General features: G+C 45.8%; 1 pseudogene; it reads right to left on the bottom strand.

The window, feature by feature from the left end:
* Positions 1–11,931: 11,931 nt before the first annotated feature.
* LOC146356525 (uncharacterized) lies at positions 11,932–12,657 on the bottom strand (annotated as a pseudogene).
* Between the last annotated feature and the right edge of the window lie 2,354 nt (positions 12,658–15,011).

Below are 15,011 nucleotides of genomic sequence, written 5' to 3'. Positions count from 1 at the left end.
GCATAGGGCATGCATCACCTTGACAGCATCATCTTGCAAGATTTTAAACAGTTCAGCTGGGATACTGTTGTCTCCTGCTGCCTTGTTATTAGCAATGCTTCTTAAGGCCCATTCAACCTCACTCTTCAGGCTGTCTGGCTCACTGACTACACCGTCAAATCTATCCCTGATCTTATTATCCTTCCTATACAGATCTTCCATATATTATAGAATAGAATCATAGAATAGTAGGGTTGGAAGGGGCCTACAAGGCCATCGGGTCCAACCCCCTGCTCAACGCAGGAATCCAAATCAGAGCATCCCTGACAAATGGCTGTCCAACCTCGTCTTGAAATTCTTGCCACCTTTTCTTGATCTCTTCTGCTTCTGTTAGGTCCTTGCCATCTTTGTTTTTGATCATACCCATTTTTGCCTGGAATTTACCTCCGATGTTTCTAATGTTCTGGAAGAGGTCTCCTGTCCTTCCTATTCTGTTATCTTCTTCCACTTCTGCGCATTGCTTGTTTAAAAATAATTCCTTATCTCTTCTGGCTAACCTCTGTAACTTTGCATTTAATTGGGCATATCTCCCCCTATCATTGTTGCCTTTTGCTTTCCTTCTTTCCTACTTCCAGTGTCTCAGCAGGCAGCCATCTTGCCTTCTTGGTTTTCTGTTTCTTTGGGATGTTTTTTGTTGCTGCCTCCTGAACAATGTCGCGAACTTCTGTCCATAGTTCTTCCGGCACCCTATCTACTAAATCTAGTCCCTCCAATCTATTCTTCACCTCCACTGCATATTCATGAGGAATATCAGTGAGCTCATATCTAACTGATCTGTCGGTCTTCCCTATTCTCTTGAGTCTGATTCTAAATTGTGCAATAAGAAGTTCATGATCTGAACTACAGTCAATTCCAGGTCTTGTTTTTACCGACTGTATAGATGTCCACCACCTTTGGCTACAAAGGATGTAGTCAATCTGATTTTGGTGTCGACCATCTGGTGAAGTCCATGTATAAAGTCATCTTTTAGGTTGTTGGAAGAGAGTGTTTGTTATGCACAGTGAGTTGTCTTGGCAAAATTCTATCAGCCTATGACCCGCTTCATTTTGTTCTCCCAGACCATGCTTGCCTGTAATTCCAGGTGTCGTTTGACTACCCACCTTATCATTCCAGTCTCCTGTAATGAAAATAACATCTTTGTTTGGCATACTATCCAGTAGGTGCTGCAGATCCTCATAGAACTCATCTACTTCTGCTTCTTCAGCATCTGTGGTTGGGGCATATATTTGGATCACTGTGATGTTAAATGGCTTACCCTGAATTCGAATTGAGATCATTCTGTCATTTTTTTGGATTGTATCCAAGCACTGCTTTAGCCACCTTATTATTAATTATGAAGGCTACTCCATTTCTTCTGTGGTCCTCTGTTCCACAGTAGTAGATCTGGTGGTCATCTGATGTGAAGTGGCCCATTCCAGTCCATTTCAGTTCACTGACACCCAAAATGTCTATCTTTAATCTTGACATCTCCCCAATAACCACATCCCATTTGCCCTGGCTCATAGATCTTACATTCCAGGTTCCTATGGTGTGTTGATCTTTAGAACATCAGATTCGTCGTTCACCACCAGCACCATCAGCTGCTAGCCGTCCTTTCGGCTTGGAGCTAGCTGCGTCATCACACCTGGGGCTAGTTGAACTTATCCTCTGTTCCTCGCCAGTAGCATTTTGACCATCTTCCGACCTGGGAGTCCCATCTTCCGATGGTATACCAACATATCTCTGGTTGTACTGATCCATTTAGTTTTCATGGCAAGAATACTGGGGTGGGTTGCCTTTTCCTTCCCCAGGGATCGTATTTAGTCTGATCTCTCTGCCATGACCTTCCCTTCTTGGGTGTCCCTTCACGGTTTAGCTCATGGTGTATTTGAGGTGCTCAAGCTCCAGCACCACCACAAGGTTACGATCTCCTTTGCTGGAGACTTAAGAATATACAAAACCAATTTTCATTGCTGAGGGACAAAAATCCTTAGAAAGGAACAAGCTAGTATAAAAGCATTTCCACACCTGGCTAAAATCCTGCAACTTTACCAGAGCTTTCTGCTTCCATTTTAAATGCAAGATCATGAGGGGCTTTGTTCAAACACACTTTTCCCCCTTATCTGCGTTGATCTATATGTTTCATTAGACAGCGACTAGATGTCAAAAGGCTTAATCAACTCCCTCCCTACAAAAAAAGCCCCTGGTGAGGATATGCTCCCCGGAGAATTGCTCAGAGCAAATTCTGATTGGTGGTGTCTAGTCCTCGCCACCATATTCACTTTGATACATTCTCATGGGAGAGCTCCTCAGGGCTTGGGGGTGAGTATTGTAGTCCCAATTCACAAGATAGGTTTTAAGTCTGATCCAATTTTGATCTACTTTAGCCCAACTAGTCTGCTAAGTATCGTCTCTAGATTGTACACAAAATATCTACTACGCAGACTAGATATTTGGGCTGCTGAAAATTCAATCATCGCTGAACAACAGGCAGGATTTAGAAAGGGAAAGTCCACAACAGACCAATGCTTTGTTCTTCACCATCTTATTCAAAAATACTCTCAACAAGGTAGAAAAGAACTATTCCCCGCTTTTGTGGACTTCGGCTCAGCTTTTGATCTTATCGACAGAAGTCGCCTATGGGAAAAGTTATCTACCACAATACTGACAGAAGGTTGCTCTACTTAATTTAAAAGCTCCACTCTCATACCTCTCTCAGGGTCAGACTTGGGGCAAATGGCCTGCTTTCAGAAAGCAACTTGACCAAAAGAGGTGTACGTCAGGGCTGCCTTTTGGCTCCCCTCCTGTTCAATTTGTATATGAACAATACCGTTCAAGAACTGAGCGGCTTGGAATTCTTTCCTGCCACCATTCTCGATGTAAAACTCTCAGTCCTTCTGTATGCTGATGACATTGTCTTATCTTCAACTACACCAATTGGAATGGGGAGACTATTGACTGAACTGAACAAGTTCTGTACAAATGAGCATCCAAGACTCAATCATTCCAAATCTAACGTGGTAGGTTCTGGAAATAAGAAAGAAATACATACATGGAAACTGGATAATAAACCCATTGACCAACAGCAGAGTTTTAAATATGTAGGACTCGGTTTTAATGCTCTTCTCTCATGGAAGTGCCACTTGGAGGCTGCTAAGTGGAAGACCTCCCACGCCATATATCTCTGATGCATTTTTCAGTCTCAAGGGGGGAGCCTGGTTACACCAGCGATTGAGATATTTCTGTGGAAGGTATTGCCCTGATTGCTGTCTGGTGCGGAGATCTGGGGATATACCAATGTTTATATCCTAGAGGTGGTGCAGAACCCCTTCATGAGATCCCTTCTAGCTGGCCCCCAAGCCACGCCAGCCCCATATTGCAGGCAGAGACAGGGATACTCCCTATGGAAGCACAGGGCAATCCGCACTTGCTCTGTACTGGCTGAAGGTGCCGTGCAGGCGTGACTCCCGCTCACCTAAAAAGTGTCTAACAACTGCAAACACCAACACAAAATTCATGGGTACAGTCTGTAAAACACATTTTATATAACTATGGGATTAGTACAGATGTTTCACCCTCTTCTAACACTGACAGAGTAAAACAGCTCTTGTTGTTGTTGTTGTTGTTGTTGTTGTTCAGTCGTTCAGTCGTGTCCGACTCTTCGTGACCCCATGGACCATCGCACGCCAGGCCTTCCTGTCCTAAAACAGCTCTACAAGGAAAGAATTTCCCTACGTATGCAACGTTGAGATCTATATTCCATCTCCAATACGTCATACTCGACCTGGTATCCCCTGTATAAACCAATGTATGGCTTGGAGTGCTCTTTCACTCTGCTCACTGTTGCTCCCCTACGAAAATCATTTACAGCCCTGAGAGTACAGAGCATGTCCTCTGCTTTCCTGGATGGAAGATTTTAAAAAGCCATATTCCGTCTATGACTTTGTATACGCGAGTCCGGTGAGGTTGAGGATATTGATCACTATCTCCTCCGTTGCCCCCTCTGTGAGTCCCCGAGAGCCAAATTCCTCCAGTATACTCTTAATTCTTTGGAAAATAGATCCCCTATGGAACAGGTTTGCTCTTTGCTGGCAGGTAATGATGATTATATTATGCTACAGGATGCCAAATTTGCTTGTGCTGCCAGGAAGTTGAGGGTGAGGCATTTAACTGCCCTTGCCAGCCAAACTTAGGGAAAAGCTTGTGCCTACGGTATTGTCCTGGGGGAAGTGTCACTTTCTTGTTTTATTATAAATGTTTTAATTCTCCTCCTTTGTATTCTTTGTAGTCAGATTTCCCTCCTCCCCCTGAATTAGACTGACTTCAGCTTCCTCCCACCCTCGTCTGCAAAGAGAACAGGCGACATTTAGCCCCGAAAGCACAGGTGCCCTGCAGATGTTTTGGACCCAACTCCCATCAGTCACAGCCAGCATGGCCAATGGTTCAGAATGCTGGGAGCTAGCAGTTTCGCTCACTGTCGCATGTTGCAGAACAACCCATGGTTAGCAAACCATAGGTTGTGTGATCATCAAAGCAGCTTAACAAACCATAGGCTGTGTGTGATGATCCAAAGCAGGCCGTCACCTGCCCCATCCCTCAGTGTTCAGTGGGTGGCAGTTTGCGAATTATTCTGCCGTTTGCAGATGGCAGCTGTATGAAATGGAGATGCCAGGAAGACAAGCAAATGAAACAGCCAATATTTGGGCTTCTCTGCATGTCCGAGAAACAGTGTTTGACCAGAGTCATTTTTAAAAATATTATTCTGCCATTTGCAAATGGCAGCTTTATTAAATAGAGACACCAGGAAAGACAAGCAAATTAAACAGAAAATATTTCTGCTTCTCTGCCTGTCCGAGTAAACAATGCTCGATCAGATTAATTTATTTATTTTTGAATATTTATGCCATGCTTTTCCCTCCACAGAGCTCAAGATGGCGAAAATAAAACAAACCTTAAAATATAACAGTAACACACTAACACACAAGCGGTAGTTAAGGAAAAAAACAGATTATAGGAGCAAGAAACATGATCCATCAACTATCTGCTTCAGGGGAAGGCACCCACAAGACCTGTTTTGTGCTTGTTCGCGTATATCCCAAAAGACCACCTTGATCCCGATTCGTATGAAAATGTTTCATTGTTAAAAGTTAGACCAAGGTCCCACCTCCCCACCGGCCCAAGTCAAGGGTCTGGAGTTGCATCAGTGAGTTCTCACAAACAAGTTTTTTCTCCAGCTGTGCCCCCCCCCCCATGCAGAGTCACACAGATTTCAGGGTGTTGCAGAGCTGAGGCCGCTTTCCCCTTATAACTATGAAAATCATAGTCCTGTATTCTCCTTCTCAGCGAAGACCGGGGGATTCTTCCGATGATCTCCCCTGAGACCAATAACAGAAGCACTGAATGAGGGAGCAACATGAGGTGACGTCCTGCATCTGAGCCCGAGAGGCCTGGCACATCAATGCCTCCCATGCCACCGGGAGCTGGGCAGGAGGTTCAGGGCAGGCGAGGAGGCTGTGTGGGCGTGAGGTTTGCGTCCTCCTCTCCCCTTCGGAGGCGAAGCCTTGGCTGGCTGGGCTCTGTCCCCAGTAGGAAATCCCCTGAAGTCTGGCGAGAGGGTTTGCCGCCTTCTGGCTAGCTGGGCAGGGAGCTGAGAGGAGGCACAGTCACTAGTCAGATGACTGTAGCAGCCACTCACACAATGCTGCTGCTTCTTCTGCCACTGCTTCTGCCCCGTGCAGTCGGTGGGATGCTGGCGGTGAAATGCCCCTCGGCTTGGCTCAGGGAGCATCCAGAGCCATCTAATTATTACAGGCCAGGAGACCACCTCATTAGCGGGGTCACCTCTATGACGTTTGCTGCCTTTCAGCTACTCACCTTCAGGGAGTCTCCTTCTGGCAGACTTTACTGGTACGTTATCGTGGGCAAATGGGGGAGGCGTTGTGGGTGTCCCAAGGCTACGGCCCTGCTCACAGCCTGCCTCTTCCCATCCTGCAGCTGGCCGGGCTCCTCTTGAACTGAAGGTTGGGTACTAACATATTATCAGATGGTCAGGTCTTTCTGCCTTCACTTCACTGTACAGAACAAGAGCACACTTTTTTTATTCTGTGAATGGAAGTAGGCCTGTGGCGAAGGTTCTTCTTTCCCAACATGTACACAACTGCATTTATGTTTCCTTCTTATTTATTTATTTAGGGCCACGGTGGCTTAGTGTTTAAGACGCTGAACTGCAGACTGGAAGGTCGGCAGGTCAGCAGTTCGAGACCCGAGTGCTGCGTGAAGGAGTGAGCTCCAGTCCCAGCTTCTGCCAACCTAGCAGTTCGAAAGCAAGAAATTGCAAGTAGATAAATAGGTACCGCCTCGGCGGGAAAGGTGACAGCGTTCCGTGCACCTCAATGTTCAGTCATGCCAGCCACATGACCACGGAAGCGTCTTCGGACAGCGCTGGCTCTTCGGCTTAGAAACGGGGATTAGCACCACACCCTAGAGTTGGACACAACTGGTTGGGGACACCTTTACCTTTTTTCCTTCTTAAAGTCTACACCACTTCTCAGTACTTTACACTTTACATGGGTGATGCAGAATTCTCGTTCTTAAGAAACACTCTCTCAGACAAGGTTTGCCTTTTTGTCTTTGACTACGAAGTACTAGCATAACAGTACTAAATGCAAGCAGTTATGTCTGCCTGAATGCAAAGCATGAAACATCCAACATCATTCTGAACACTGCTTCTAAGCAAAGTCAAGGACATTTGCCAATTCTCAGTGATAATGATAACCAATTTCAGGTTGATTCTACAGGCAACATGTTAAGGGAAGCTTATCCTAAAGGATAACTTTCAGTGTTGCGTGTTCTGAGTCTCCTTTATATACTTTTTGGATGGATTATTTGGAACTTCTCTGATGGCCCATCTGGACTCACAATGTAGTAACTTTTTAAATGGTACCATCTTTAACCTGCTAAGCGGAAGTCATGACCCTAAATTTCGCATTGGCACATTCCTTATTCGGCTTCCTTTCTTATCAGTAAAGGCAGCTAATGATAGGTCTCTAATGGCCTGGTATTACCGTCTTGCATCTGGCAAACCTCAGGGAAGGGACACTTCTACTACTTGCAGTAGACAGAAGTCTATGAAAACTTGAACCATGCTGGACTTCTTGTCTTGGATTCAGGCTCTGAGAAAGTTTCAGGTGTAGTGATGAAGGGAAATTGTGTACATTCCAGAGGAAAACCCACTTCTGAAACTCCATGTCCTGGTCCGTCTTTGGGGCCTTGAAGGACACAGCTCATCTGGTCATAGCCTCTATCACTGGTCCAACTCCTATTTGTCAGCAGTGGTTTCCGTCATGCCCACTGTATCCAGGTTTTCCTTTAAAATCAAGCACTCCAACTCTCCCATTTTGGCTCGGAAGCTTCTGGGATTTGCATAAAAACACCTATACGTGGTATCCTTCCCTAGATGCCCTGGGAAATCTGAACCTCTCCTCCCAGCACCACCATCTCATCCACGTATTGAGACGCCTCAGCTTCGCTTATCTAGCTGGCCCTGAGTGTGAAACAGGTAACAATTCGGAGAAAGCCACCTTGGTGGTCCTGGATTTCTACCTCCTAGCTAGGAACCTAGATTTGGCTTCCAGGACCTCACGACTACATTTCCCCACATCCTTGGTACCAACATGGACCATGACCACTGATATCCACAACTGTCACACCAGGCAGGCAATTCACCATGTGACCTACACGCCCTTCACAAGCTCAGCTGTCTATGTGTCTAATGATTGAACCTCCCACTACCACAAGCCCCCCGTCCCCCCGGAGGCACATCCTGGGCAAGAGAGGATATTTGTTCATCTTCTGAGGAATGGGTCCCTTCTAAGGGATCATTTCCCTCTTCCTCAGAATGACACCCTCCCTTCCCCAAGACCCGCATTCTCCATGACAGCAGAGGAGCTGTCACCCTGGGAGTGGGACACACCGTCCCTGAAGGTCTCATCCACCAACCTCTCTGCCTCGCTGAGCTCTTGTCAGCTTTCCTCCCAGGCAGTAGTTTAAAAGATGCTCTGCCTCCCATTTTATGTTTCGCTTCAGCAGTTTGGTTCAATTTTGGTTGAAGTGGAGTCTGTCCCTCTTGTACAGGCCCGGTTGTCAAGGAAGACCGGGTCTCTGGGCTGAATCACCACCACCCCTTGATCCACAGCCCCCCATCTCTCAAAGTCAGCTCAGCTTGGCCTATGCGCAGATCCCAACCCCTCCCTTCCCAGTGGAGGAGATGGTAGCCAATGAATTAGCACTGACCCAGAAAATTGACAGCAGCCATGATTTTGAGGTAGATGGTTATTTACTAATAAGGGGTAAGGGAATGAGAAGAGAGGCAAGACAAAGTATGATTTAGGATTTCCCCAAATATCAGCTCCCTGTTTGGAAACCCAACATAGACGAAAACAATAAAAGACTACATAACCCTAATCTACTCACACCTCCGAGTAGGATCCTTAGTTAATGCCAGCACTGCAGCACCTTGCACCCAGACCAGGCGGAAAGCAAAGGACCAAGAAGAATGGCCACTGGTCTCTTTTTATCCCATTCCAAACCCAGTCCCTCACTCTTTCATCCCCCCTCCCATCCCTCAGGGAGGATGGGCTGGGTTTTTTCACACCTCTGCAGCTGTGCTGCTGGCCTCTTGGCAGGCCGAGTTCTTTTATGACCTTGGGCCCCCGATGAGGCCTCTCTCCTGGCGCCTTCATTCCTAGTATGCCCACATCTCTTCCTCCCTCCAGGTGGCCTGGCTTGTAAATCTTCTTGCAGGATCCCACCCTTTCCTACCCTAAAACACTAAAACACCATCTAAAACTATGCAAGGTAAAATTAACTCTTTCCCACCACAGTTTTGGCCTCATGAGGCCTTCTCCTTGACACCGGTGCCTAACAAATCTGAAGCCCTCCTCCCTGCACCGCCATCTCATCCACACATTGAGACTCCTCAGCTTTGCCTGTCTAGCTGGCCCTGCACATGGAATGGGTAGCATTTCAGGGAAAGCTACCCGGGTGGTCTGGGAATCAACCTCCTTACAACCTAAATTGGGCTTCCAGGACATTCCATTTCCCCACATCATTGGTACCAACATGAACCACGACCACTGACACCAACCCACCACTATCTACTAGGTGTCAGGGTAGAAACTGAGCCCATAGAGCCCCAGAGCAGTTCTGATTCTGAGGAAGAACAGCAATCCGTGGGAGAGGAGCTCGCTCATCTCTCACAAGCACAGCGGCTGGCAGAGATTCCTCCTGCCAGCAATCCTGGGATAGATAGTGACCCTGGCAGCGAGAGAGCGCTGGAGGGGGGCTTGCTGGACTCTCGGCGCAGACGCAGGGAGCGACGACAGATGGAGGGAACCAAAAGGAGGCGTTCCGCTCTTTTGGCACTCAAACAACAGTCGCGTCCCGAGGACCCAAGGGAAAGAGGGAGGATCTCTCCCTAGCCCATAAGTTCAAGGTCTTCCCGTGGTTCCCCTTCAAACGGGGACCAACTGCCTTACCTGGAGCTTAAGCTACTCTGCTATCTTTCCCCAGCGCTGTTCCTTGCTTAGTCACTAGTGATTAGTATCTGAAAGACTCATAAAGGAATAAAGCCTTGGAAAGAATCCTCATCGTCTGTGTCCTGAGTTGGCTGTTGGAAGGGACTGCAAGAGGCAGCTAGGGCGCCCCTGACACTAGGCTATCTAGACAGTGCGTGATATCTGCAACCTTTGCACCAGGAGGGCAATTCACCCTGCGGTCTACACGCCCATCACAACCCCAGCTGTCGATGTGTCTAATGACTGAATCTCCCACTACCACAAGCCCCCCACCCCCCAGAGGCACATCCTCGGTGCGAGAGGGTATTTGTTCATCTTCTGAGGAATGGGTCCCTTCTAAGGAATCATTCTCTTCCTTAGAATGACACCCTCCTTCCCCGAGACTCACATTCTCCATGACAGCAGAGGAGCTGTCACCCTGGGAGTGGGACACAGCTAACAGGTCCCTGAAGGTCTCATCCACCATCCACCTCTCTTAGCTTCTGCAGTCCAGCAACCTTGGCCTCAAAGGAATGAACTTGTTCCCTGAGAGCCAGGACCTCGTTACACCGAGCACACAGCCATGACTTCCGTCCAGCAGGTAGATAGTTCTGCATGTGGCACTCAGTGCAATAGACTGGATAGCCCCCCACTCCCCTGCTGGCTTTCTACCTTCGTAACTGGTTTTTTATCTGGGCGGGTTTTCCCTGGAAAACTTAGTTGTTTACTATGAGAAGGTGGGGAAATCATTCATATTTATTTCCAGTTGTTTACTGTCAGTATGGAATAGGGAGGAAAGAGTCGACTGCCCTGGCTTCCTCCCCCGTTGCAACATTTGCACAGTTGCCTGACTCGCTTGTTTGCTGATGCTTTGCCACTGGGGCTGAGGCGCTTCATCACTGGGGCTCCTCGCGCCCGGGAGCTGTATTCTAAATGCTGCTGCTGTCTCTTTCTAGCTCCACCCTTTCCTGAGAGAAAGGGTGCCTTCCCACTTCCAGCCACCAGCCAAACCTCAGATGTCGAATGTCTCCACACAGGACATCCTCAGATGTTCCATTCCTAGGTTGGGCATGGTCATACGGGTAAAAGTTGGTTTCTGTAAGGTACACTGGGACAGGACCAATTAGGGCTTGGAAGGTAAACACAAGGACTTGAACACAAACAGATGGAACACGGGTGTTGTGGGCTCTGCTCCTGCCTTTCCTGGTAAGGCATTGGTCTGAAATTAGCACCTGGACATTCCCACCTATCTTCAAAGGATGTCCCACCCTAAGATAATTATAATAATCCATCCTGGAGGTTAGTGGGTAAATCATTTCAGACCAATGCCTTACCAGGAAAGGCATTGTAATCTGAACAGTTTTTCGAATGAGGCCGCTTAATCCGCTGGCATAGCTTGCATCTTATCTCATAGAGCTTCACAGAGCTAAGAAAGAACACTTAAAGCATGTAATATCGTTACATTACCGACAAATTTCTTTGAAATGAGACGCAAAGTAACCAAACAAGCCTCAGACCACAGGCTGATAATTTCTCCTGCTCTAAGGTCGGTAAGTTGAGTCGGCAGCTGTGAGCATACCCATTCGTAGCAGGTTTTAAATACCCAATGCTGAAAAAAGGCTAGGTCATCCACATTACTGTTAAAGGTATAGTTTTTGGCTTCATATGCCATCAGAAAAATATCCCCAATACAAATGCCTTTATATATTACGCAAAAGATGCCAGATCCAGAGAAACATTCAAACCTTTAGGGATCACAGACTGTAGTTTGAAAATCCACTCTGCCTCCTTACATAGCAGTAAATTATTATAATCTGTCCAATTGTGTTTGTGAGAATAAATGCTATCTATAACTAGGAACTTCCTCATGAGCCCATTCTGCAAAATGTTGCACCAAGGGAGCATCCAAAACGCGATTTTTTAATTTGGACCAGTGTTCAATAATCCTAGTTCGAATAGTACGAGAGGTTTTTCCTACATACAATAACCCACACAGGCAAATAATAACATAGATAACTTGCTTGGCCACACAATTGGAAAAATGATGCAATTCAAAAAGTCGATGATCTATGGGATGTTCGAAGGCTTTGACTGGTAAGCAAAGATCACATACAGAGCAGCCCCCACATTTGTAAATTGTAACAGGTGATGTTACCTGTTGTACAGACGGATCAATATCTGAGTGCACTAGAAAGTCTTTAAGGCTTTTTGTCCATCTAAATCCTATACATGGAACATTGCCACATCCAAGTATATGGCTTACTATATGCCAGTATTTATATATTGCTTTTTTGATAGAGAAGGACAAATTGGAATACTCCACCGAGTTTGTAATCTTATTATTAGATCTCCTATCAGGTCAATTTAATAACATAGGTCTAGAGACTACATCTGCTCGTGTTTCAGCATCCCCTATTATATTCCTTGGATAGCCCCTATCCACCAATTCTTGCCTAAATAGTATTTTTTGATCCACATACTGATGATATTGTGAGGAGTTCCTCTTGAGACGTAAATATTGTCCATATAATAAATTCCTATGCAGATGCACAGGGTGGAAAGATTCAAAATGCAAAAGAGAATTCCTGTCAGTCCGTTTTCTGAATCCCCTAATGTAGAGATGATTTTGTCTGCAGTAAACCTCTGTATCTAAAAATGAAACACTCAGTGCATCAAAAAGAGAAGAAAATGTTATAGTGGGATGTATAGTATTGATCCAGGTCAAAAATTGATGTAAAATGTCTTGTTTCAAAAATACTAGAAGGCTATCATCAATATAACATTTATAAAAAAGAAAATACTTATAAAACAGATTGAAGTTAACGTTACATATTGCGGTGTCCTCTAGGGATGCCATGAGTTAATTAGCCACACTAGGGGCAAAAGGACTCCCCATTGCTACTCCTCTAACTTGAAAATAAAATTGTGGAGAGAATCTGAAATAATTTTTCTCAAGAATGATGTCCACTAATTACATGAGGAAATATGTGGAGGGAGAAAGATCCTCCCTAGTATCAAGAAAAGATTCAACTATCATACGTGCCTCCTCGTGTGGAATATTAGTATATAAGGAATTACCATCCATAGTTACGAAGACAGCCTCTGGACGAATTTCCATGCCCTCCACCTTATTAATGAAGTCCCTGGTGTCTTTCAAATATGAAGGAATCCTGATGACCAAAGGACGTAGAAAATAGTCAAGATACTGCAATACAGGTCCCAAAATAGAATTAGAACCCAAGATAATCCTGTGCCTGTGTGTGCATATGTGTGCATATATATAGGATTATAGATCTTAATGATCTTAATCTCACCGCCCTTGATGCTTGATAAAACAGATGCTTGACTGACCTCTGGACTGCCTTGACTGCACCTCTGCCTGTTCCTGCAAAACCTCCTTGGAATTCCTGTGCATGACCCTGAGCTGAAGTGGTTGCTCTCTCTTTGCTACTCCTGGGACTATCTGCACCTTAGAGTCCTAGAATAGTAGGGTTGGAAGGGGCTTACAAGGCCATCGAGTCCAACCCCATGCTCAAAGCAGGAATCCAAGTCAGAGCATCCCTAACAGATGGCTGTCCAGCCTCGTCTTGAATGCCTCCAGTGTGGGAGAGCCCACAACCTCCCTAGGTCATGGGTTCCATTGTCGTATTGCTTTAACAGTTAGGACGTTTTTCCTGATGTTCAGCAAGAATCTGGCTTCCTGTCACTTGAGCCCATGATTCCATGTCCTGCATTCTGGGATGATCACGAAGAGATCCTGGCCTTCCTCTCTGTGACAACCTTTCAAGTATTTGAAGAGCGCTGTCATATCTCCCCTTAGTCTTCTCTTCTCAAGGCTAAACATGCCCAATTCTTTCAGTCTCTCCTCATAGGGCTTTGTTTCCAGTCCCCTGATCATCTTTGTTGCCCTTCTCTGAACCCTCTGCAGTTTGTCTGCATCCTTCTTAAAATGTGGTTGGGCAAAACCTTGCCCAAGGCTCCTGCCAGCATTGAAACAGCACAAACATTGCCACAGGTACAGCAAGTTAAAAGGTGCCAAAAACTAATGAATTTAGCCTTTTGAGTCCAGAAATCATGTTTGATTTTTTTCCCAACAATTTGATAACTGACTTCACGAATGTTACTATACACTAAGGTTGCAAGCCTATACACACCTAAGGGTAAATCCCACTGAACTCAATGTGCTTGCTTCTGAGTTCATAGGATTTCAGTATAAGAGGGGTTTTTTAAAAATCGTTAGTGTAGACTGGGGGTGGGCAAATTCTGGCCCTCCAGATATTTTGGCTAAAATCTCCCATCAGCCCAAGCCAGCACAGCCAATGGTGAGTGATCATGGGAATTGTAGGCCAAAACATTTGAAAGGTGACAAGTTGCTCACCTGTGGCATAGACCATTTAGTCCTAGGAATGACTAGATAGCCTACAAAATCCCCTACAATTCTAGGATTCTATGCAGCTTCTGTGAGAAAAGGCAAACTTTGCATTGAGAAGCGGGAAGTAAATAAGGGCTTCTCCACACAGAGGCTTTTTATCCCATGATTTTACTGGGGCTTCTGTTTCTGGATTCTTTGTGGGATTAAGATTGGCCCTTTCCAAGCACTTCCCTTCCCCCCTTCCCTTCCCCCCGCCTTTCTCCCCTTTAACCGTGAGTTCTATATGTTTCATTATACAGCACTACATGGTGCTGTTGTTATAGCACCACTTCCTCTTTACACAGACAAATTCAGAACAATTCAAACCAGTTCTTTTTATTAGCTCATTATTTCCGTCTCAAATTAACCCACGGAAATGGTCAGAAACCACAGGAGAGGTGCTGGAGGTTGACGACGTCATGTAAAGGTCCCGCAAACATCCGTGAGTGACCAATCTTAATCGCAGGACAAAAGTCCCCTGTGGAGAAGCCCTAAAACTGCCAGCATTGTAATGCTGTAACTCAGCGCCCCAACTGATATAGGTTTGATCAAGAGAAGTATTCCCTTGGCATGATCATAGCACATAGAGATCTAGCACTTACATCACTCAGTGAGGCAAACACAGTATCCCAGGAAAACATCCAGTAATTAAAAAAAAAAAAAAACAAGGCTGTGCAGTTTGCCCAAACATACAGCGGACAAAAGAAAGAACTTTGCACTCATCCATCACAGATCAGCATGATGGAGGGATACAATCATAGGCTCCTCCCCTTTCTTTGAGACACTCCGTTCCCATGACCTCTCCTTTCATTTCCTCCCCCCATGAAATATTCTGCATTCTGCAGTCCCTGAGTATACTCAGATTTCATTGGGCTGTTTTTAGGGCATCCTCCCATTAAGGATCCCCCGATATTTGGTACTTCTGCAAATCTTGGGATTCCCTCAAGCCTGCTGATACCTTCCTCTTGTATGTGCCTTCTGCCCTTTCCTTCCTGAAGGGTAGTTAGTGTCTGAATGGGAGAGAGCTC

Source organism: Heloderma suspectum, chromosome 2, assembly GCF_057233095.1.
Source record: "Heloderma suspectum isolate Gila_16-S chromosome 2, 16-S_ref, whole genome shotgun sequence".
NCBI lineage: Eukaryota > Metazoa > Chordata > Lepidosauria > Squamata > Helodermatidae > Heloderma > Heloderma suspectum.
This window is presented reverse-complemented; position numbering and strand designations above follow the sequence as displayed.